This window comes from Camelus ferus, chromosome 1, assembly GCF_009834535.1.
Source record: "Camelus ferus isolate YT-003-E chromosome 1, BCGSAC_Cfer_1.0, whole genome shotgun sequence".
NCBI lineage: Eukaryota > Metazoa > Chordata > Mammalia > Artiodactyla > Camelidae > Camelus > Camelus ferus.
Genome location: NC_045696.1, coordinates 34,090,152 through 34,114,931, shown reverse-complemented (window position 1 = coordinate 34,114,931; position 24,780 = coordinate 34,090,152). Strand labels below are relative to the sequence as shown.

The following is a 24,780-nucleotide window of genomic DNA, read 5'->3' as shown; positions in this document are numbered from 1 at the left end:
CCTAAGGGTACGAGTCCAGTCTCCCCTTCTCAGTTTCAGTGGGCCATACAGTTGCCACCCAGTGATTCTGGGGCAAGTCTGCTGTCCAGGACCTTAGAGGCAGAGTCAGCACCTGAGGCTGATGGGATTCAGAAAGGGGCTGTCACCCCAGGGGGCCCAGAGGGCAGAGAATTGAGCCAAAGAGGATTATTCTAGAGCTTTAAAATATAATGGGGGGTAGGGTATAGTTCAGTTGGAGAATGCATGCTTAGCATGCACAAGGTCCTGGGTTCAATCCCCAGTACTTCCATTAAAAAAAATTAAAATAAAAAAATCTAATTACTACCTCCCCCAAGAACCCTCCCCCCCAAAAAAACCAAACAAACAAAAAACCAGAACATTGAAGACTGACAGAGAAAAGAATCATTAAGCTTGAAAAAGAGCCAAGACATGGAAACAACCTAATTTTCCTTTGACAGATGACTGGATAAAGGAGCTGTGGTATATTTATATAGTGGGATACTACTCAGCCATTAAAAAGAGTAAAATAATGCCATTTGCAGCAACATGGATAGACCTGGAGATTGTCATTCTAAGTGAAGTAAGTCAGAAAGAGAAAGAAAAATACCATACCAGAAATTGACACAACATTGTAAACTGACTACATTTCAGTAAAAAAAAAAAAAAAAAAAAATGTGCAAATTATAATTTTCAGTTAAATATTTAAATAAATTTCTTTTTGAGAAAGAGAAAAAAAAGAGCAGGTATTAACATCTCATGGAATTTGCCTTGCTAGGTTTTAGATTTGCTTGGGACTCTTCACCCCCCTTTTTGTCTGATTTCTCACTTTTGGAATGCAAATGTCCATCTTATGCTTGTTTCACCATTGTATTTTGTAAGCACAAACCTGTCTGGTTTCACAAGTTCAAAGCCAAAGAGGGATTTTGCCCCAGGGTGAATCATATTTCGAGTCTAACTCATATATGATTTAGTGATATTTAGATGAAACTTTGCACTTAAAGTTGATGATGGAATGTAATTATATTTAGATATAGGGCCTCTGAAGAAGTGATTAAGATTTGCAGATATTGGCTGGTATATGTGAAATGGATAAGCAACAAGTTTCTTGTTTATAGCACAAGGAACTGTATTCAATATCTTGTGGAAACCTATAATGCAAAGGAATATGAAAATGAATATATTTATGTATATTTATGACTGAAATATTGTGCTGTACACCAGAAATATACACATTGTGAACTGACTGTGCTTCAATTAAAAAAAAAAGTATCCTAAGCCAGCCTTAATGGCCACTATATTTTCAACCTGGGAATGGATAAAACTTTCATCAATAATTTTGATTTGGTGAGTCTGCTTCTGAAGGACAATATGAGCTTATACAGAACTTGCTTTGTCCTAAGAATTAATTTAAGTTCTTTGTACAGATATTAATTTATTTCAAATACCTTGTGGCTTTGTGAGGTATGCATTTTTATTGTATCCATTTCACAGATGAGTCAACTGAGGCCCCAGAGCCATCAAGGAATTGACTCAAGGTTAAATGAGTGACAGAATCAGGATGCAAACCAAGATGGTCTGAATTTAGGGTCCATGTCCTTCACTGTTCTGCTGCACTGCCTTTCAGAGAGGGAAGGAAAATTCCAATTTCACCTCTGAATTCTTCTTTGCAATTGGTTGTATATTATATGTATATATATATATTTAATTCAACAGATATTTATTGAGTACCTACCGTGTGCAGTCATCATTCTAAACTCTGGTGATACAGTGATGAACAAAATGGATTAAAAAGATTTCTTCTCTGTGATGGGATGAATGTTTGTGTTCCCTCCACCCCAAATTCACAGTTTAATCTTAACCCCAAAGTGATGATGTTAGGTGGTGGATTCTTTGGGAAGTGATTAGGTCATCCCCTTCTGCCCTCAGGAATGGGATTAGTGCCCTTATAAAAGAGACCTCAGAGAGGTCCCTTGCCCCTTCTGCCTCGTGAGGACTCAGCAAAAAGATGACCACCTATAAACCAGAAAGTGCAGTCTCACTAGAGGCCAGGCAGCTGGAGCCTTGATCTGAGACTTCCCAGCCTCTAGAACTGCGAGAAATAAATGTTTATTGTTTAAGCCACCCAGTTGATGGTATTTTTGTTATAGCAGCCCGAGCTAAGACATTCTCTCTCAAAGCTTTTGTTCTAGTGCAAGGAGACAAAAGTAAACTAGTAGAATACATGATGTTTCAGAGGGTGATAAGTACTTGGCATAGAAATAGCAAGTGCAAGGGATAGCATAAAACTAGCATATTCAAAAAACAATAAGGATTCCCAGTGTGGCTGGAACTGAGGGAGTTATAGCAGTTCAGGTTGCAGGAGAAAGTATCATGGCATGAGACTGTGTGAGCTCCAGAGCCATTGTGAGGACTGGCTCTGCGTGAGAAGACAGATAATTGAAGGATCGAGGCAGAGGACTGGCATAATTTTACTTATCTCTCTGAATTTTGTGGATACTATAATGGAGTGGTGCAAGGAACATAGAAGGATTAAAGCAAAAGAAAAAAAAGTTTAAAAACCATTGTAATAATCAAGGTGAGACATGACAGTGCTGTGAACATGGATGATGGGAGTTGTGAGAAACCATCACGTTGTAGTCGTAGGCTGAAGAAGCAACTGATGAAATTTGAAAACAGATTAAACATGTGGTGTAAGATAAAGAAAGAACTTAAGTATGTCCCCAGAGTTTTTGTTTTGGGAATTAGAACAATGGAATTATCATTTAATAAGATGGTGAAGAATGCTAGAGGAGCAGGTTTGGGGAGAATATTGGAGCCCATTTTAGGATACATTAAGCTTGAGATAGATACTAGACATTTTCATCAAGTAGTCAAGTAGGCAGTTGGATATATGAGTCTGGACTTCAGGGGGGCGTTCTGGTCTTCAGATGAACAAGTGAGAGACCTGAGCATATCGTTGGTATTTAAAGTCATGACCTCAATGAAATAATCTACTGCAGTGGAACTCAAAGTGTGGTCCCAGAACCTGCAGCATTGGCATCACTTGAGAACTTGTTAGAAAGGCAAATTCTATAGAATCAGAAACTGCAAGGGATGGATCTCAGCATTCTGTGCTTTTGCACGTCTACCAAATGATACCAACTGACACAGCTAAAGTTTGAGAAGCATTGTATTAGTCTGCTCAGGCTGTCACTGCAAAATGCCACAGAAGAGATGGTGTTGACAACATAAACTCACTTTCTCCAAGTTCTGAAGGCTAGAAGTCCAACATCAGTTGGGCTGCCAGGATGACTAGTTTCTGGTGAAGCCTCTCTTCTTGGCTTGTAGCTGGCCACCTTTTCTCTGTGTCCTCACAGGGCCTTTGTCTCAGCAAATGCACAGAGTGAGACAGCTCTCTGGTACCTTCTTCCTGCTCTTATAAGGACACCGATCTCATTAAATTAGGACCCACCTTTATGACATCATTTAACCCTAATCACCTCCCAAAAGCCCCCATCTCCAAATACCATCACATTGGTGGGGTAAGACTTCAAAATATGAATTTTGGTGGGGACAGAATTCAGTCCATAATAAACACTGATCTGAGGAAGGAGTGTAGAAAGAGAAGACTTCCAAAACTGAGTCTTGGGGCACTTCATATTTAGACAATGAGATGGTGAATAGGAACATGCAAACAGATAGAAGAGGGGAAGCTAGTGAAGGAGCAGGAACACCAAGGAAGTCTGGGTCTTGGAAAGCCAAGTAAATTAAGTGTAACAAGGAGAGAGAGTGATTTTGGAAAAAATGGTACTGACAGATCAAGCAAGGTGAGAACTTAGAATTGACCATTGGATTTTTCCAAGCAGGCTCATTGTTGGTTTTGACAAAAGCAGTCTAATTGGATGATGGAGACTAATGCCCAACTGGAATGGGTGAGAGAGAAATGGGAGGAGAGGAACATGCAGATGTTTTCAAGAAGTTTTTCTAACAAAGGGGAGCAGAGAAACAGGCTGATATTTGGAAAAAGATGTAGGATTATGAGAGTTTCATTTTTAGGAAAAATTATACCATGTTTGTTTTCTGATAGGAATAATTCTGGAAAGACAGAAAATAAAATTTTTCAGGTGAGAGGGGAGAGAATTTCTAGAGAGAGAGAACCTTGTGTGGATGAGATGGAATGGGGAAATTAATAGACAGCTGCAGCCACTGGTTTTCATAACACACAATATAGTGGGTAAAAGAGTATTTACCATCAATAGAAAAGTTAGATTTTCATAAGATAGTCAAGGGTTGACCTTTTCATGTTCTGATTGCCAATGGTTTGCTGCAGTTTAATGCTGAATTCCTCTTTGTTCCAAGACCCATATACATCTAGTAATAATATTTTACTTGAACACGACAAATGGAGATAACATCTGTGCAGAAGGAAAATGTAATTTGTTCGCTGAAGAATAATTATAAACTAGAAGAGCAGTCAACTTAGTGAATCCAAAGTGGATTGGCAAGTCAGTCGACAGATGTGTACATTCTATCCAGAGTTTTCTTTTCTGGGGTTGTGTGGATTCAGCTATTGAGTTAATTTAGTTTTATAGCAGGCGGAATTAAATTTTACTCTTAAGCTTTGTTTGTCTTCAGAGTGCTAATGAGAAAAAGAAAAATGCTCATTCAGTGGGAAAAAGAAAGACAACTCTGATGAGTCTGTTTGCTAGAGGAGAACAGTCAATATTTTGTTTCAGAGCATTTCTTATATTTCATTTTGAAGACTTTATGATGATTTAACATGGACCGGAGAACATACTCCACTGCAAAATAAAATCCTTTATAACAGACATTTCCCTTTGGTGAGATCCATTTACATATTTTGCTCAATAGCTATCATTAAGTATTAGCAGATGTAAAATATGCTCTTATTTCCCCTTCTCTCACTTCTTCCTCTTTGGTTTAACTCTGCACTCATATTTAAATAGATGGATATGGGGCTACTGTCGCCCCAAGAAGGAGCTGTGACAGAAGGATCTAGTATACCAGTTAGCCAGTTCTTTTCATTTAATATCAAAATCATGGTCCAGATTTTAAGGCAGAAAATTTGGAACAAATAAGATTTTTCCTCTGAGAGAGAAAGAAAGACAAAGAGAAACTTCAGGGTAGAATTGAAAAAGAATTAGGAGTATTAGATGCTTGTAAATGGTTCTTAGAAAGAGCTAGAGAGCCCCACTGCCCAACCAGCTGTCCTTAGCCCCAGGGAAGAGGACATCAAGTTGGGTGTTGAGAGTAGACCTGTGGATCCCTAGGAAATGGTGGTCTTCAGTAACTCCAGTTGCCTTCATGAATATAGAAACAGCTTCTGGTGAGTTTAGGCAGAGTCCCTGAAAAAAATCCCTAAATTTCCTATGTTCTCAATGCATGGAGGAAGAGCATCAGACTTTCTGAGGGGATGAAGATTTAGTGGACAGAAGAGGGTCTCATAGTTGTGATAAGGTGATGCTGTGGCAGAAAGTAGCACGAAACATTCTGGTGGAGAACAGGTGAGATTCGGATGCCTCAGTAGACACCACTTTGGAGAGGGGATGAGGACCAAGAGTCAGTCAGGCAGGCAACATGCATCTCTCAGATACCAGTAAGAAAAGACACTAACCAAAGAACAAACATCTCCCTTTGGTGCCATGACTATATGTAGGAAAGTCCACCCCACTGGAAACTTAGATCATACCCATGGGTGGGGAGGGAGGAGGAAGTGGGAAAACATTTATTTGACTGAGTTGAGAATTGAAATGACAGTGTTAACTCATAAATGACAAAAACTGCTTTCTAGTACTGGGTGGAAAGGGGCTCAAGATTAAATTTAGTTATTGAAAAATAAAGAATGTTACAGTCTTTGTATATGTAAGTGTATGTCTTATGAATTCATACCCCCATATGTACAGTGCATTTCAGAGTCACTGAGGTATTTCAAATTATTGTTGGAGCACAATTCTTTAAAAATAATCACAAATCATCTAGGTTTTGAAATTCTATATCTTAGTCATATTTAAATGTGATAAGATGTTGGATAAAAATTTTCCTTTGGCTGTGATTTTAGTCAAAGTACCTACATATTGTGAAGAAAGGTGTAGAATTTAGTAAAAGATAGCAAAATCATTCCAGCAATAACAATCCCTGTGTGCTATATAAGAAAAAAAACAGGAATGGAAACTTACACTTTGAAGGAACTTTTCCGAGCAGAGTGCTTTGTTTATTTCCGTCATGCCTTATGAATGTTAGAGACTGGCATCTCAGCTTCAGTAAAGTAAACCTGCTGGTTTGTACCCTTTAGAAAAGAGCTTATTCAATAATAAAATTAAGTTACATATGTTAGTAGTACATTTGTGACCTGCAATGAAACCTTAGAGCTTTAAGCCTATCAACTCAAACTATGCATTCTATTCATAGGAATTCAGAATATCACGTGAAACTTTTCAAAATCGTTTATCATATGAAGAGGACATTTGGGAAGTAATTGAGGATACTGAAACTGTATGTGGCCTAATTCATAAACCACTTGAGTTAAAAAGGTAAGTCAGTTTTCTGGCTTTTTCATCTGTGTAACCCATTTCTACCTCCTGAAAATTCACAAGGATTCCAGCTCTCAGAGGTAACACTGTTTTGGGGGTACAATGAGACATGCCCAAGTGCCTCTGCCAAGCACAGGGGGATCCCTACCCCTTCCTAATATTTCTAAAGAGGCTTGGTGCAGGAGGACTCAGATTGTATTTTTCCTGGTCATCTCTTGCTCTAATTTCTGGCTTCAGCTGGCATAGCTATTTCCTCTACTAATGCAGTTTTCTTTTAGTATGTCAGATTTGTAGAGTCATAGAAATTACTTAAAAGGATTAAAGCACAGCAAAGTACAGGCAGTAACTTAAAACTGAATATGAGACATTCCTTCTTTAAAACCAGCGTCTATTTATTTCCTGAAGTGATCTTAATCCTCAGAGCTCTGCCTGCTTTCTTGTTGCCCTACTATTCACCATCTTTCCACAATCTTTCTCCATAGCTTTCCATTCTGAATCCTGTCTCTCTAACTCACTGTTCAGACACTGGCTATTTCTAAATTAATTTTTAAATTTTTTTTAAAATGAAAGTACTAGGGATTGAACCCAGGACCTTGTGCATGCTAATCACACACTCTCCAACTGAGCTATACCCACCCCTACCCAAATTAATTTTTAACCTTTCATTTGGATGTGTGATATCATGTAAACATACCAACAATATATTTATTTATCTAAAAGAATTAGAGCTCAACTAATACCACAAATTTAGTCTGTGTAATTCCATGTACTGGAAATTTAAATATTATGACTTAATAGCTTAATCAATTTTACCAATTGACATCTAAAACAAGTCCAGAGAAAAAAATAATTACTCAATTAAGTTTAAAGAATTAATTCATTTTCCATTGAGTTTAAATATGTATGTAGTATGAAGAGATCACTTTATACATTTGCTTAAAAGTATTTCTGTTTTCATTAGTTATTTCCAAGGGTTAAATTCTGAATCAAAAAATTCCCATACCATCTTTCTGCATCTGCTGTTATACCAACTTAGAAAGTCCTATAATCTTCTCTCCTTATCCATCCACAAGAGAGCTCTTTTTCAAAGCTCAAGAAAGTGCCACACCTTTGGTAAATGTTTCCCCTAATCACTGTAAATCACAATGCCACACACATGTAGTAGAGTACAAACATCATTTTGTTCTCTAAATCAGTTTTCTCCAGGGTATTAAATCTTGTGTAAATATGCTGTAACTTCAATTTTTAATAAATTGCTTTCTCACTTTGCAACTGCCTGAACGTAAAGCCAAGAACCTGATATGCATACAGTAAATTTTTAATAAATTTCATCGAACATTAATTAGAGTGTGCTGGAATTTCACCAGTAGTTAAAAACTAAAACTCCAACCTATAATAAGAATGACTATGTGCATACATTTTTGTTCGGCAAGATGCTTCTTTGCCTTTTTGTGGGTATAATTTATACAGAGTGAAATGCACAGATCTTAAGTTTGATGAGTTTTGACAAATGCATACGCTCATATAATCCACGCCTTTACCCCTAAAAAGATATATATATTTCTATCACTCCAGCTAATTCCCTTATGCACCCCCTGCAGAGGCAACTACTATTCTTATTTTTATCACCATAGATCACTTTTGACCGTTCCAGAACGTCAGACACACAGAATTATACCATATGTAGTGTTTCGTACTCACTCAGCATGATGTGTTTTGAGATTCATGCCTGGTATAATCTGTTCTATTAATCTGTTCTATTTTATTGCTGAGGAAAATCTCATCATACAGATGTGCCACAAATTTGCTTCTCCATTTTCTTATTGATGTTCATTTGGGCTTTCCAGTTTGGGCTATTAAGAATAAAGCTGCTATGGATACTTTTGTGTCTTATTTTGGGACAGATGTTTTTATTTATCTAAGATATCCTAGATACACCTACAGAAAAATTGCTGGGTCATAGTATGGATCTAAATTTAACTTTATAATAAACCACCAAACATCTTGTAAAATGGTTACTATTTTGCATTTTTAAAGTGATGCTGGGGATTTGAGTTGTTCAGCATCTTTGATAACATTCAATGTTGTCAGTCCTTTTAATTTAGCCATTCTTGCAAGCGTGCACCAATGTCTCACTGTGGTTTGAGTTTGCCTTTTCCTGATGACTGATTCTATTTTCATATACTCGCTGGCCATTTTCACATGTTTTCATTTCATATGTACATGACAATTTAGATATCCTCTTGTATAAAAGGTGTTCAAGTCTTTGCGGTCGAACTTGGGTTTCTTTTCTCACCGACTTGTACGAATATTTGCACTTCCAACAAAGCCTCTCCTTAGAAGTTTTGCAAATGTTTTGTCATACTCTGTGAGTTGGCTTTTCACTCTGCTAATGCCTTTTGATGAATAGAACTTCTTAATATTAATAGAAATTTATCGTTCTGCTCTTTGATGACTTGTGCTTTCTGTCTCTTGTTCAAGAAATCTTTATTTATGGTTATGAAGTGAGTCTCCCATGTTTTACTCCAAAAGATTTTTGTTTGTGTTTATTCCCCACCTAGATCTGTGATCAATCTGGAACTGATTTTTTTTTCCTTTTTTTTGTAAAGGGTTATGTAGGAGTCATGATTGTTTTCCATATGGATATCCAATTGTTCCAACACTATTTGTTGAAAAGTTATCATTTTCCCTCCAAACTTCAGATACTTTGCCATAAATTATGTGACAGTACATATGTGGATCTATTTCTGGGCTCACCTTTCTAACCTGTTGGTCATTTTGTCTTTTACTGCTTTATTTTATTTTATTGTCACTTTATGCCCTTTTGATTTTTTAATATATTTTTATTGACCTATAGTCAATTTACAATGTTGTGTCAATTTCTGGTGTACAGCACAATACTTCAGTCATATAGGAACTTACGTATATTCATTTTGTCTTTTACTGTTTTAAACACTATAGCTTTCTCATAGTTTTTGTTATCTGGTGGTAGAAGTCCTTCTTATGCTGTTCTTTTTCAAATTGCCTTGACTATTCTTACCTTTTACATATCTTTATGAATTTTTAGAGTTATTACTGTCAATTTAAAAAAACAAAAATTTGTTAGGTCCCTCATTAGAATTGCATTGACTCTAGAGATTAATTTGGAGAAAACTAACATCTTTACACTACTGAGTTTTCAATCCAGGAACAGAGTAAGCTAACTGTAGCTACAATATTGCTATGTTATAACAATCCCAAAATTCAGTGTTTAAAAACAAAACAAAACATTCATTTATTCTTATAGATGTTGTTGTCTATTGGGGAGGCTGTGGTGACTGGAGTGGGTCATCACCATGTGAGTCTGATCCACATGTCTCTCCATCTTCCTGAGCCTGCTCCCCTCGCCTCTCATTCTGCTGGGACAGGTATGTAGACCAGGGCGTGGCCTTCTCAAGGCAATGGCAGAATTTCGAGTACAATGCCAATTGCACAAGTGTATTTCAAGCTACTGCTTGAAATCCACCAGCTAATATCATATTCACCCAAATAAGTCATTTGGATAAGCCCAGAGTGTAGGATGGAAACATATGCTCCACCTTTGGTTGGGGTACAGCAAAGTACATAGCAAAGTGTTCTGGCATCAGGTTGGGTGAGTACTTGGGTCTAATCTAGGAAATGTGTCACTCCAGGCAAGCTGAGAATCCTGTTTCTCTGACTAAGATTTGGTGTTATCAAAGCTGCAAAGTCCTTGGTGAACGAAATGTTCCAATCTTCTTCTCAGGCCTCACTGTACCTCTGAATGTGTGTTTCACAAATAGAGTTCACATTTCCTCAGCTCTGCTCCACTTTCTCACAAAAGTCCTGAAAAAGGCAGAGTGAATATACCAAATTTCAAACATTTCCAACCCACTTAGCTTCTGCCTGCTGGCCCTCTTTTCCTAACTAGATTCAAACCAGAGGTTTAATTGCTAGACAAGGACAAGGGATTACACATCTTCAGGTGGTCTTTGTTTCTAGTCTACCTCCTCTCTGATTTCAGTGCTCATTCACAAAATTTTTTCCTTTAAGATACCCTTGTTCTCATTCAGGTCACTCATGTAAAAATCATTGCAGCATTTTTTGCTGTAGTGGAATCGTGGAATGGATGCAAATTCTTATTTTGAATACTATGAAATAGTCTTTAGCAATAGAAATCAACAAATATTATCTACATATATCAACATATATAAATATCAAAAATACAGTGTTGAATAAAATAAAACTGAACTGCAAAAGGATATACTCAGTATGCCATTTATGTACATTTTAAAAATGTAAAACATAGTCTATCTTGTGAACGGATGTTAAAACCGAAAGTCATGTATGCAAACACCACCCACCAACTCCAGGGCCCTGATCTCACGTGAGGAGAGCAGTGGACTGAAGGATGGATTCATGGAGCATGGCTGTTTCTTTAGTGTTTTTAGTTTTTAAACAACATAAATAAAAAACAAACAAGAGAGAACATCTCTTAGATAGTGGGGGGCCAGAAGACACATCGGTATTTTTCATAAGTTTATATTTTCTCTAGGTTTGAAATAATTAAGGGATTAAAATTTTGAAAACTAAACATTTTAGGCATGATTCTGTAATTGTGCTTCACCTCCTTTTTTGCAATACTCACTACTAATCAGCACAAATCCCTAGATGGTCATTGGTTCTTCGATTATATAACTTTAACTTGGATCTCCCTTTATAATCAGAAGATGGTGGTGAGCTGAGTATTCTTTATGGAGAGCAGAGTAGTGTGACATTAAAAACTATCCAATATCCTGTTGGTGTACAGCTAAGAACACTACAGCTATTTTGGAGTCCTACTTTGAATAGGACATGAAATATTTCTTCTGACTGATACGCACTTCATTTGTCAGTGAATGTTTTATGGTTGGATGTACAGTACTAATTTTTTTCATAATTTGCCAGTGCAATATATTCAGTCATACCATGCACAGTTAAACAGATTTGAGGCTTGAATTTTCTGTGAATGTTGGCAAGCCTTTTCATGAGTAGATGGAAGCTTGGCTCAATATTATGTACAGTGAGGAGGTGCGGTTCCATGGAGAGTTCCTGCGTGGTGTTTTGTCTAGCCCTCTCATGCTGCAGTCTCCCTTCTACAGGGGTCTAAAGTCTCTTCCTGAATAGGAGGTAGTTATTGGGGGAGACTTGATAACTGTTAAGTCATTTAAAAAAAATTTTTGTTGCGTTTTAATAGAACCAAACTAGTTATAGAAGGCTTTCAAAAATGTTGTGGAGTAAATGGATAGATAAATTAACAAATGATTTAAGATACTTTTTGGATTATTAGTACTGAATATACTTTGTACTGAATATTATTTATTGTAAATGGGTTATTTTTAACAATATGGAATGACTATTTAAGAGGGAAATTTATCCATCATCACCATAGCACCACAAGTATATGAAGAGCCATAATTGTTGTGAACATTTTATAGTTTGTAAGATTTATTTAGTATTCTGTTTCATAGTTTCTTAAAATATATTTTAATGTCAATTTTTTTATTCTGTTGATTGACTAGATTGGCTAAAATACAATTTAGCTAAACATCCTCCAACTTTTAATTTTCTTTTTAAATCACATGCATTTTCATTTTTAAATATAATAGTATTTCATCAGTATGAAATTATCAGGTGTTCTACATAAGTAAAATTTTCCAAATACTGAGGCATATGAACTCTAGTACCCACTTTTTTTTTTTTTGTATTTTATCTGGGTTGAATTAAAATAGCTCTAAAATGTTCTATGCCCTTTGATGCATCCTCAGAATGAGGCTATGAGCCTATTTTCTTGATAATTTTACATGATCTTTTAAGCAGCTATAATTGTACTGTGTAAATTAGCAATTCTGTTCTACTTTTTAATTTTTTTCTCACTCTGCCTTTGTCAGGTTGTTCTTGATGTGATTTTTGTTAATTCTATCCAGCGCTACCTGACTCACTTTCTGTTTGCTGCTAATTTACTTTGGGCTGAAGGAACAGATAGCAAATCTTATTATGGTTGTACACGAGTAAGCGTCCATATGGCAATGTTTGAGGAGAGTTTATGAGCAAATATCACAAGATATTTGTCACTATTTTGGGGGTCACCTTTTTGACTCTCATGTTCAGAGATTGCTCTAAAAAAGGCCTGAAGAAGTTTTATGCACTGATAAAAGGTTTTGAAATAGCTTATAAAAAAAACTGCATAGATTCCTCATTGCCCTTTAATAATTATTATACATGTACCAGCAGTGTGTACAGCTAAACTGGAACATTCTTAGTTAGCACAATGTCTTTATAGGAAAGTTATCAAGATGCTATTTGATAAGACTGTAGGTGCTGTGATATTTAAAATCTATTTATTATTTTCACATGATTATGGGCCATGTAATTTCCAAGGAAATCCACTGCACACTGTGACTGTAAAATGCTCTTCAGTTTGACTGCAGCCTACATTTGATGCATTTTCCTCTGTTATTGCCCTGGCGATTCTAGAAGTGAGATATCACCAACATAAATACTTCTACCACATCAAACTACCAACTGGATGATACCTTAGCTTTAAAAAATAGAAGGTATTCTTTAAATTTATTTAATGCAATAAAAGTCTGGGATTTAAAACATGGTTAGAAAGGCTGTAAATAAGACTTTTTCTGGTAAAAACTCCAGAAAAATAAACGTGTTTTCTTTTTTCTCTATATTTAGTCAATTATTTCATATGATGTTTTTCATATGCTATTAAGCAGAATGGGTAAATAGTGATTCTCTGATTTGGAAGATCAGATCAATCCAATCACTAAACTATGACACCTTACATTTCTTTGAACTTGAATATTTTTGAATAACTATTTAGAATGTCCCAAAAGTTTTGAAAATTAAGAAAAAAGGTAGGAAGAAAATATGTGCATGGGAAACCATGAATACACTACGATGGCATAGGAAGTCATTCTGGATGTAGCTATGTAAGCTCCCCCACCAAAACAGGGCTTTTGCTTGGACCTGCTTGGACCAGGGCTGGAGAGGGAGAGAGAGGGTGTAAGTCAGTCCCCCTTCCTAGATGGTCTAAGTGAACACACAACTTCAAAATGAGCTTCTTTATATTTCAACACGTCTCCCATGACTGAAAACTAGAGAAGCAAGAAAAATAGTCTCCCACCAATTATCTCTGGCTCTAAATCCAGAGTAAGACTAAATTTAACTGGGGTTATTTTTAGTGCCTCTTCTTCCCTCATTTATGGCCCTGGCTTTTACCAGGAAGTCCACGAAATCCTCAGACTGACTTTTAGTCTTTAATACCTTAGTGCTGAGCCCCTTCTGGTCTTACCCTCCCCATACACCTCAAAGCTACAGATTTTTCCTTTTATCCTCTCTGTTACTCTTAACTTTTAGTCCATTGTCTTTGGGTAAGGTTGTTACAGTGGATGGACATGAAATGATCCATGAATTCCCTAAATTGTATTGAATTCTGTGTGTATGTGTGTTTGTTGTGTATCTATATATATTTGTCCATTATTCTAAGAAACTGCTTATAGTATTCATCATATTTTCAAAGAAAGCCATAACCATGAAATGACTGAGAGATACCCTTTTAGGTGACAGCCAACTATCATTGAATGTGTTACATTAACAAACTGGCATTTATTTTGAGACTTGAGGAAGAAATCTCTCTTAATTGTGAGATATCTGGTAAGTTGTAAATGCACATATGTTTGTCCAATTTGAAGACATTTACTACTTATTCATTGCTTTGATTCAACTAATGTAGAATACAGAAAATCTGGTAAAATTGCTAGAGTGCAATGCTAAAGAAAGTACAGTGAAATTATGTTTATGACAGGAGGCAACTCCTTTTGAATGGTGATACGACAGTTCACTTAAGGGGCTCAAAACAAAGTTTATAGCATTTGAACCCCACTGCTTCTGGAAATGCTCCCTAAAGAAAAACTCAGATATAAAAGAAAAAAATCTGTTTACAAGAATATGCTCATTCAGGGGTTATTCATTATAGAATAAATACAAGTAATTTAAATATACAATAAGAATAGATTGTTTAGTTATATTAAAGTTATAAAGTATGAGATATTAAAATAGTAATTATGAAAGTATGAAGACTGTAAATGAAATCAGAATTTTTGAAGCTAAGCTTATTCTTTTCTATTAAGCTATCTGTTGCTATTAGAATCAATTGATTCACAATGTATTGTCCTTGGGTTTTCCATGCATTTCCTACTGTGCCATGGTTACAGTCATTGGACTCCCCAAACCTGGACTTCAAGGGGTACTTTATGTCAGCTAAATATAATTTCATTACTTATCTCATTTTCTTAATATTAGCTGGATTAAAAATATCAGATGAGATATCCTTTACATTTGAAGCACAAATAAAAGCAAATATCTTACACATACAGCCTCAGCAAACAGTGTTAATTTGCTTATGGCTATGAATAAGAGAGAAAAATATGAATCGAAACATAAGCCGGTAAATTTTACCAATGGCATCAATACTGGAAACCTAAAAATTAAAATCATCAATAAAGGATGAAGGGGGAATTTCTCAAAGATGTCTTTGTACTTTTTGCTCCCTGAGAAATGAGGAAAGGCAGAGAAGGCTTTTTGTTTATGAACTGCAGGTACCATGATGAGGCAGCTCCGCTCCCCTGACAACTAGAATAGGTTAGCTCCTGATTACTAAACTTGTCTCACAAGCAAGATAAATTAGGTGAGCAAATAATTATCAGAATCCTGCTGTTATGAGTGGGTCTTAAGAATAAGGAAATCAGAAAAATAAAGCATTACAAAAATAAAAACAGTTACCAGTGTTTGCTCTAATAGCCTTGGTGAGATGGACCAAGGTGCTACAGACTTGGTGCTGGAAGAGGGAAGAGATAAAAAGTAAGAAGGGGAGCTGATAAGCGGGGACTTTCTGCTCAGTTAGACTGTCACCCTGAGATCTCGCTTAATCTTTTGACTTTCTGCTGAACAGTCCAGGCACACAGAAAAAAACAAGTCATAAGAGAGATAAAATTTAAATTTTATCTGTCACTGGCCACCACCTCTTCACCCTCTTCACAGAGAATTCCCGGTACAGAGAATTATGTCTGGAGATAGACTCTTGATGTGACTGAAGCCTCCTCCACCCCGTCTATCTCATAAACATGCCTTTGTAATTTTGAGGGGTGACATTTCAAAAGTGTTTAAATAAATGGGGATGCTAAAAAGATGTGAGGTAAGCATTTTTAGCCCTGCCCTTAGTTCCTGTAACTATTGAAAGATGTGAGTTTTATGTCTGAAATAGCTTTCCCTTTGCTCTAGCATATCTGCAGTTAAATTGTAATTTTCTTTCCTATAACTCCCTAGTTAGACAGACATAAGAATAGCTGCTACTCAGAAAGCATACATCACTATCTGGGCTGAGGTGAACAGTTAAACCCTATTCAAGGTTTTCTTATGTGAGTCCATGGCTTTATTGAGCTGCCGAGTCTCTGCTTCTAGGGATTTTGTTAAATGAGAAAAATAACCTCCATTTAAAAAGCCACTTAGACATACTTTCTGTTACTTGCATTCAAATAAGTACCATCAGATTAATGAACTCTATTCTAAAAAGATGTTAAAAAAAAAAAAAGAAAAGAAGTTTTCCCGTAATTTCCAGGCCTTACATTGGAAACATTTTGCAATTCGGAGAACTCCAAGCCTGCATGATCCCCACTGGAAGAGCCCCAACAAGGAGGAAATGGCATTTTTGAAGCCAAATATTGTAGATATCATCAAAAAATATGTATTAAGAGAGAACCGAGATTGCGGCAACACTTACTGATAACAAAACACAAGGTCACCATCCTCAGCTTTTAGAAATTAATGAAAGCCTGAGGGAGCACACAACAAATTGATATTTGGAGACTGCAGGCAGTCACAGAGCCTCTAAGCGTGGATGGGAGCAGGGAGAATCTGGATGCAAACTCATTAGCACAGAAGATGCTGCTTAGAATTCTGGGGGTGGAGGGGAAAGAAAAATATGTTTATAAGATAAAAGTGTTTTCTTGGAGGAGTTTCACTGAAATGCCAATTCCATAATGATACTTTTGGACACTACAGGCTGGAGAAGATATTGCTTGGAATTAAATTTTTCAAAAAATCAAAATTTGTTTCTATATTTATCTTTACCAATACACTAAAAGCTTTTCCGGGGTAAGGTTCTTATCTTGTTCATTATTATATCATTGATATTTATAACCATCTCTGATATAATAGTGATTATCCAAAAAATGTTGTGGATGAACAGACTGGACTCTGAAAATCCTTCAAGGTATTTTGTGGGTCCATGCCTTCCCTGGGGCTCTCCTGATTAGTTGTCATAGCCAACTCTTCCTTCTCTAAACTCTTATCAGTCTAAACCACATATGTAATCATAAATGTATATTTTGTTTAATTATTTTATTATGTTTCAATTTTACACCAACTAAACTGTTAGATCCTTAAGGAAAAGGATCATGTCATAATTTTCTTGGTTGTTAGACTGAAACTCTGTTTGGCAACATTCAGTAAATTCTATGTCTTCTGTTCAACCTTTCCTAATTTCCTCAGGCTAAGCAAAACAAAATGATTGCCTACTAGTCACCAAATCACTTAGTTCAAAATTGCATTTCTGTCTTCTTGGCTTACTTTTTATCTCCTTGAGGGTGGATATTTTAGAAAGCATTTCCTTGGTTGGATAGCAAAACTGAACTAGAAATAGCTTCAGAAAAAAAAAAAAGAATATATTGTAGAGTGCTTAAATATCTCACATGGCCCAAGGAAGAAATGAGGCTGGACTTTAGGAATAAATAACTGACATTAAGGCTGCTAGGTGCCTACAAAAAAGACTCTCTCCAAATCTTAATTTATTTTATCCTGGATGTCCTCTGAATGTCCATCTCATTTTAATTGCCTTTTTCCAGTGCTCTAATCTACGTGATACAGATTTGGCTGTGATCATTTCTGACCCTTTAAATCTTATGATTCCAGTAACACAAAATTTGATTTAGGGTGCCTTACCTTGTTTCCAGTCCCATATTCCCAAGGAAAGGATTCACTGGCCCCAGTAATTCTTATTGTTTCAATCTACTATGACCTAAGGGTAGGGTCACACTGTGACATGACTGCTCCCTCTGGAATTTTTTTTCCCAGAAGTAAAGAGCATTGCTGACATTAAGAGAGAAAAATAATTAAGATGTATTTTTTCCCTAAATGGATTTTCCATAAAGTCCAACACATTGTCTCACTGGCTCTCATCAAAGGCAATAGTCTAAAAGAGTTATCTCTATTCTTTCTGATTCATTTTGGTTTCTTAATCTGACTCCTTCCAATTTTTAATGTTTTAAATTTCTAATTTTCTTAACAATGTAAAAAGTAGTATATGCCACTGATTAACTTACTCCATTCATATTTCTATTAATTATTTCCAAATGTGTAGTAGATTTTACAGTAGACTTTATATTACAATAAAAATATCTGTAGATCAGTGCATAGAAATTGTTCACAGCATTTATACTAATGTCCAGATTTGAAAGAGTGATATGTTACTTTTTAAAACTGAAAATAATAGCCCCTCTTGAAAAATTTCCACAAAACTCAGCAGTAGCATACTTAGTATAATCCCATCTATTGACAACTACTTTTTTCTTATTGATTTTCTATAAGACGAAAGTTCTGTTCTAGTTCAAATGTATTCCAACCTAAAATGACCCCCAAAACAAAAACAAACCTTTCTCATTTTGTCTGTTTCCCTTTATATCTATATATGTCTTTAGAATAATTGAATTGATATTTGTGTCTAGTCTGAATTTTAGAAGGAATAAAAGATGAGCCAAAATAAAGCAACACAGGAGATTTTTTTCTTCTATTTTTTTTTTAAATAGAGGCTTTTATTGAAAAAGGAAATGCATCATGAAAATAATCAGCAGCTGAACAGCTGAAGGAAGTGAGAGACGTGCTGAGGTGGCAAAATCAATCCCTGGCATGATCTGTGGATTTTTATTATGTCCTTGCCTTTTTCACTTATTAATTGGTACCGGCTCACCTCCCAGCTGAGACTACAAGGAAGCCAGGAGAAATTTTCTATTTCTTTTGCAAACCAAAATTTCATTGTTTGGAAGGATGAGGAAACACATTTTGACCTATTGATAAACTTTAATTAATTCCTAAGCACAGTAATCACAGTGATACAAACATGAAGGAAAGTATTCAACACTTCCCCCCATGTACAGGTAATGACTTTGCTTCCTATCTCACTGAGAAAATAGAGGCAATCAGAAGAGGATATATTTGTTTCTGCCATTCAAACACTCATTACCTCCAGCGTCCCAGTGTCCCCTACTTCCCCTACCTCCCGTACACGGGATTGGATAAAATCTCTGTGTTATAAATAAACCAAACACTTCACTTATATACTAGGTACTGTTCCTTCCAGCCCACTCAGGGATATTACTCTAGCAAGTTTCTTGTCTCTCCTACATCATCAGTTTTTCTTTGCTCTATAACCATTTCCCTCAGCATTCCAATGGATTTTTAAATATCCTTTCCTGACCATATCCTCCTTCAGCTCCTGTTTCCTTTCTCTGCTTCTATTTCTTTTCATTGAAGTATAGTTGATTTACAGTGTTGTGTGCTTCTATTAAATAATGGTCATTGAAAATTATATAATGTTAGCTATGTGTCAGACACAGCTATAAGAGCTTTACATATTTTAATTCTTTTAATTCACTTGGTTACTCAATAATATTATTAAGAATGAGAAAAATTTATTTTACAGATGAGAAACCAAGGCAGAGACAGAATGAAAAATGTATACATCACACAGTTAGTAGGTGGTAGAGGCAGGATTTAAATCCAGGCATCTTGGCTTTGAGTCTGTCCTCTTTTGTATTATACTATTTTTAAGCAAAATTCCAAGAAAAACTTGCCTATACTGGCTATCTCCAGTAAATCCTCTTTCTGTGTAGTCTTGAGTCACTTTAGTCCAGCTTTATCCCTATCACTCATTGAAATTGTTTTTGTCCATCAATGACCTAAATTTTTAAAAATTCATGTTCATTTCTCAGCCCTCATTTTTTGTGATCTCTCAACACTGTTTGACACCTGGCCACTCCCACCCCACCCTCTCACTTGGCTTCTAGGATTCCACCACATTGACTGCATCTTATTCCTACTACTGGCTGCTCCTCCCCAGCTCCCCCATCCCCTTTGTGATTTGACTTTCATCCGTCATGACTCTCAAGATCCAGTGCCCACGGGCTCTGTCCTTGACTTTCTTCTCTATCTCAGCAGATCCTCAGTGACACATTCAGTGTCATTGCTCCAAATACTATCTACTTACAAGCTGATGATGCACAAATTTATATCTCTAGCTCAAGTCTTTTCACCAAGGTTATTTAGCAGCAAAGGTGCTTGGTTCTGTCGTTCATGTTTTCGAAGCGTTTAACAGAATAATGATTTTTGGAAATTAGTTCATAATTGAATGTTAGAGTTACTTTATTTCTTTGTGAAAATATGCACTAGTGTGATATATAGTTAGACTTTGAATCTTAATGGGTAATCAAACCTATTTTGACCTTATATACTAAAATTATCAAGAATTAATCTTATTCTTAGTTAAAACAAATCAGATAACTGAGCTTTTTATAAAAAATGAGTTTTTGTCATAAATATATATGCATTAAATTATTAATGTGTGGCATAGGAGATTCAAGTAAGTAATTATTAGTTCTAGATCATGAAACCAATGTTCTTAAAACTCAGAAAGAAAAAAAAAATCAAGTAAGTATGACTAAAAAAGATAACCAAGACTGCAAAACAAAAGATCAACTTATGCAAATAAAAATCATGCCACCATATTTGTGTAGAATAGCTATAAATATGCAAATAAAATACCATTTAAAATATCAATATAGAAATTTCCCTATAAATAAATAATTCCCAAGACTATTTTGGGGAAAATATAAAAATTTGTAATGCACTATTTTAAAAATATATACAAAAGGACATAATTTCTGAGGGTCAAAACCATATTTACAAGTAGAAAATGGTATGAAATACTACAAATACATAATATTTTAAAATATCTTAGGATATCACAGAATAAACTAATAGAAAAGAAACTGGATATAGAGCCTAGAAACAGACCAGAGCATAACTGTGATAGGATGTCATTACCAATCAATAGAGAAAGGTTATGTTGTTTAGTAAATGATGTTAGGAGACTTAGCTCATTATGTGAAGAAAAACAGAGTTGGATATAAAACTTACACCAAAAAATGAATAAGTAAATAAATTTAAAGTGAATTAAGGTTCAAAATTTTTAAGTTAAATTTATAAAATAAAAGGAGGAATAAATATATATTTTTGTGACCTTGTAATATAGTTGATTTCTTAACACTGGTAAAGTGTAAACATTAAATGAAAAGTATTGATTTATGACTATGATTTGTGTTTAGTGAGACAACAGAAACAAAGTTGACTGATGGGAAACAATGAAGGTATCTGCAAACATTGCTGGTAAGGGATTCTGATCTCTAAGAAACTGAATGGATTCCTGCAATTTAGCAAAGAAACAATGGAAAGCCCAATAGAAAAATGAGCTTTTTTATTTACAAGCTATTCACAAAAGGGAAATATTAAATGTCAAATATATAAACAGATGCTCAACATTAGAGAAATGCAAATATATACAATAGTGAGGTACCACTTGGAACCTATAATTAAAAGAAAAATAGAACATCAGGCTCAGCTTGTAGAAGTAAAAACTGTTGTAACTTTTCAGCACAGTAAACTTTCAGTATTTAGTGAAAGTAAATAGTCATATACTCGACAACCCAACAATCCCATGTTTGGATGTGTACCCCAAGGAATCTTCCACACAGAAGGATTTCCCATCAAGATGGCAGAGTAGTAAGACCACAAGCTCACCTCCTCTCACAACTACACAACCACAACTGACTGCTAAACAACCATGGGAATAAAAGACTGGAACCTAGCAAAAAAAGATCTTCAACTGCAAACATAAAGAGGGAGCCACAGTGGGATGGTAGGAGGGGCATGTTCATGATATAATAGGGCCCCATACCCCCTGGGTTGGTAGGCCACAAGCTGAAAAATATTTAAGTTGCAGAGGCACTCTCACAGGAGTGGGAGTTTTGAGCCCTATGTCAGGCTCCCCAGCCTGGGGTTCCTGCACTGAGAGGAAGAGACCGCAGAACATCAGGTTCTGAAGACCAGTGGGGCTTAAATGCAGGAACTTCATTGTACTGGGGGAAACAGAGACTTCAGTCTCTTGGGAAGTGCACACGGAATCTCATATATACCAAGAGACCAAGGGAAAAGGCAGAGATTTGTAGGGACCTGGGCCAGACCTGCTTGTTGCTTTTGGAAGGTCTCCTGTGGGAGGTGGGTGTGGTGGCTGTGGTTCACCCCGGGGACATAAAAGCTGGTGTTAGACATTTGGAGAGTGTTCATCTGCATGAGCTTTCCTGGAGGCTGACATCTTGCTTGGGTCATTAGTGCCAAGACCTAACCCCACCCATTCTGTAGGTGTAAGTGCTGGGAAGCCTCCGGTCAAACAACATACTGGGTGGGAATGCAGCCCCACCCATCAGCAGACTTCCTGAACCCACAGCCACCTCCAGACATGCCCCTGGACAAGGCCCTGCCCAACAGAAGGCTGGGACCAAGCTCCACTAAGCAGTAGACAGGTACCAACTAATCCTGCCAGGAAGCCTGCACAAGTTTCTAGTCCAGCCTCACTCACCAGGGGGCAGAAACCAAAAGTATAAAAACAACAACCCCAAAGCGGTGGAAGGAGTCTGCAAATGCAGACCAGGCTCTACCCCGGGGCCAGCTGGACCCTGACGCTTGGGTGACAAGAGGGGAGTGAACTGCTGGGATGCACAGGCCATCTCCTACAGAAGGCCATTTCTCCAAGGCTGAGAAATGTGACTAACCTACCTAAAAATACAAATAGAAATGTAGAGGGAGGAGGGTATAGCTCAGTATGGTAGAGTGGATGCTTAGCATGCACAAAGTCCAGGGCTCAATTCCCAGTATCTCCATTTAAAAAATTAACCAATTAAATAAATAACCTAATTACCTCCCCCCTCAAAAAATCAAACAAATAAAGTAAAAAAACTTTTTAAAGAAAGAAATGTAGACAGTATGAGGTGGCAGAGGAATATGTTTCAGGCAAAGGCACAAGATAAAATCCTGGAAGAAGAAATAAGTGATGAGGAGATAGGCAACCTACCTGAGAAAGAGTTTAAAGTAATAATTATGAAGATGATCAGAGAACTTGGGAGGAGAATAGGTGCACAGAGTGAAGTTTTTAGCAAAGAGTTAGGACATATAACAAATAACCAGAGTTGAAAACTGCAATTACTGAAATGAATAAAACACTACAAGGAACAAAGAATAGACTAAATGAGGAAGAAGAACAAATCAGTGAGCTAGAAGACAGAGTTGTGGAAATCACTACCACAGAAAAAAAGAAAAAAGAATGAAAAGAAATGAGGATAGCTTAAGAGACCTCTGAGACAACATGAAGCACCCTAATATTTGCATCATATCCAGAAAGAGAAGAGAGAGAGAAAGGACCTGAGAAAATATTTGAAGAGATAAGAGCTGAAAACGTCCCTAATATGCGAAAAGAAACAGTCACCCAAGTCCATGAAGCACAGAGAGTTCCACACAGGATTTACCCAAAGAGGAACACACCAAGGCACATAGTAATCAAATTGATAAAAATTAAAGATAAGGAGAAAATATTAAAATCAGCAAGAGAAAAGCAACAAATAACATACAAGGAAACTCTCATAACATTATCAGCTGATTTTTCAGCAAACTCTACAAGCCAGAAGGGAGTGTCACAATATATTTAAAGCAGTGAAAGGGAAAAATCTACAACCAAGAATACTTTACTCAGCAAGGTTCCCATTCATATTTGATGGAGAAATCAAAAGCTTCATAGATAAGCAAAAGCTAAAAGAATTCAGCACCACCAAACCAACAAATGTTTACAACAAATGTTAAAGGATCTTCTCTAGGTAATAAAGAAAAGGCCACAACTAGAAACAAGAAAAGCAATCATGAAGGGAGGAGGGTATGAATGCAGGGTGTCAAAATGCATATGAAATTAAGAAATCAGCAACTTAAAACAATCATGTATATACATAGACTTCTATACAAAAACCTCATGGTAACCACAAACCAATGTAACTCTATAGTCATCAAACCACAGGAGGAGAGAACAAAAAGAAGAAAGAGGGGGAAAAAAAAAAAAAAGACTTACAAAACCAAATTCAAAACAATTAACAAAATGGCAATAAGAACATATGTATTGATAATTACCTTGAATGTAAATGTATAAATGCTTCAACCAAAAGACATAGACTGGCTGAATGGATACAAAAATAAAACCCAGATGTATGCTGTCTACAAGAGACCCACTTCAGAGCTGGAGACACATATAGTCTGAAAGTGAGGGGATGGAAAAAGATATTTCATGCCAATGGAAACCAAAAGAAAGCTGAAGTAGCAATACTTATATAAGACAAAATAGATTTTAAAATACTTACAAGAGACAAAGGAGAACACCACATAATGCTCAAGGGATCAATCCAAGAAGATATAACAATTGTAAAGATATATATGCACCCAACATAGGAGCACCTCAATATATAAGGCAACTGTTAGCAGACACAAAAGGAAAAATTAACAATAACACAATAATAGTGGGGGACCTTAGCATCCCACTTACATCAATGGACAGATCATCCAGACAGAAAATCAATAAAGAACTAGAGGCCTTAAATGACACATTAGACCAGATGGACTTAATTGATATTTATAGAGCATTCCATCCAAAAGCAGTAGAATACACATTCTTCTCAAGTGCACATGGAACATTCTCCAGAATATTTATATATTTCTTAAAGCAGATCCCCTAAAGTTTAAGTTATTGGTAATGCTTAAGTCAATATATTAACATGAAGAGGTCTTAATTGAAAGAAAAATATCTAGAATAAGACTTGCTTCTAATCCTAACTGTTATTTCTGTACACTTTTTGGTAAATTAAATTCTCTGAGACTCGATGTCTTCATCAGTATAATAGAGGTTATAATATCTAACTTGAAGACTTACAGGAATTGAATGAAGCATGGAACCTAGTTTTTTTCTCACGTGTGTTAGTAAATAAATATCCTTTGCTTT

At 36.1% G+C, this 24,780-nt stretch overlaps 1 protein-coding gene across 3 annotated transcripts in view; it reads left to right on the top strand.

The window, feature by feature from the left end:
* The window catches only part of POU1F1 (POU class 1 homeobox 1), a 237,473-nt gene that overhangs the window by 125,431 nt on the left and 87,262 nt on the right, over positions 1-24,780 (top strand). For all 3 annotated transcript variants that reach the window (XM_032477539.1, XM_032477526.1, XM_032477532.1), the window contains exon 2: positions 6,409-6,530. The gene's annotated coding sequence lies outside the window, so the exon portion shown is untranslated. The remainder of the gene's footprint in view (positions 1-6,408; positions 6,531-24,780) is intronic.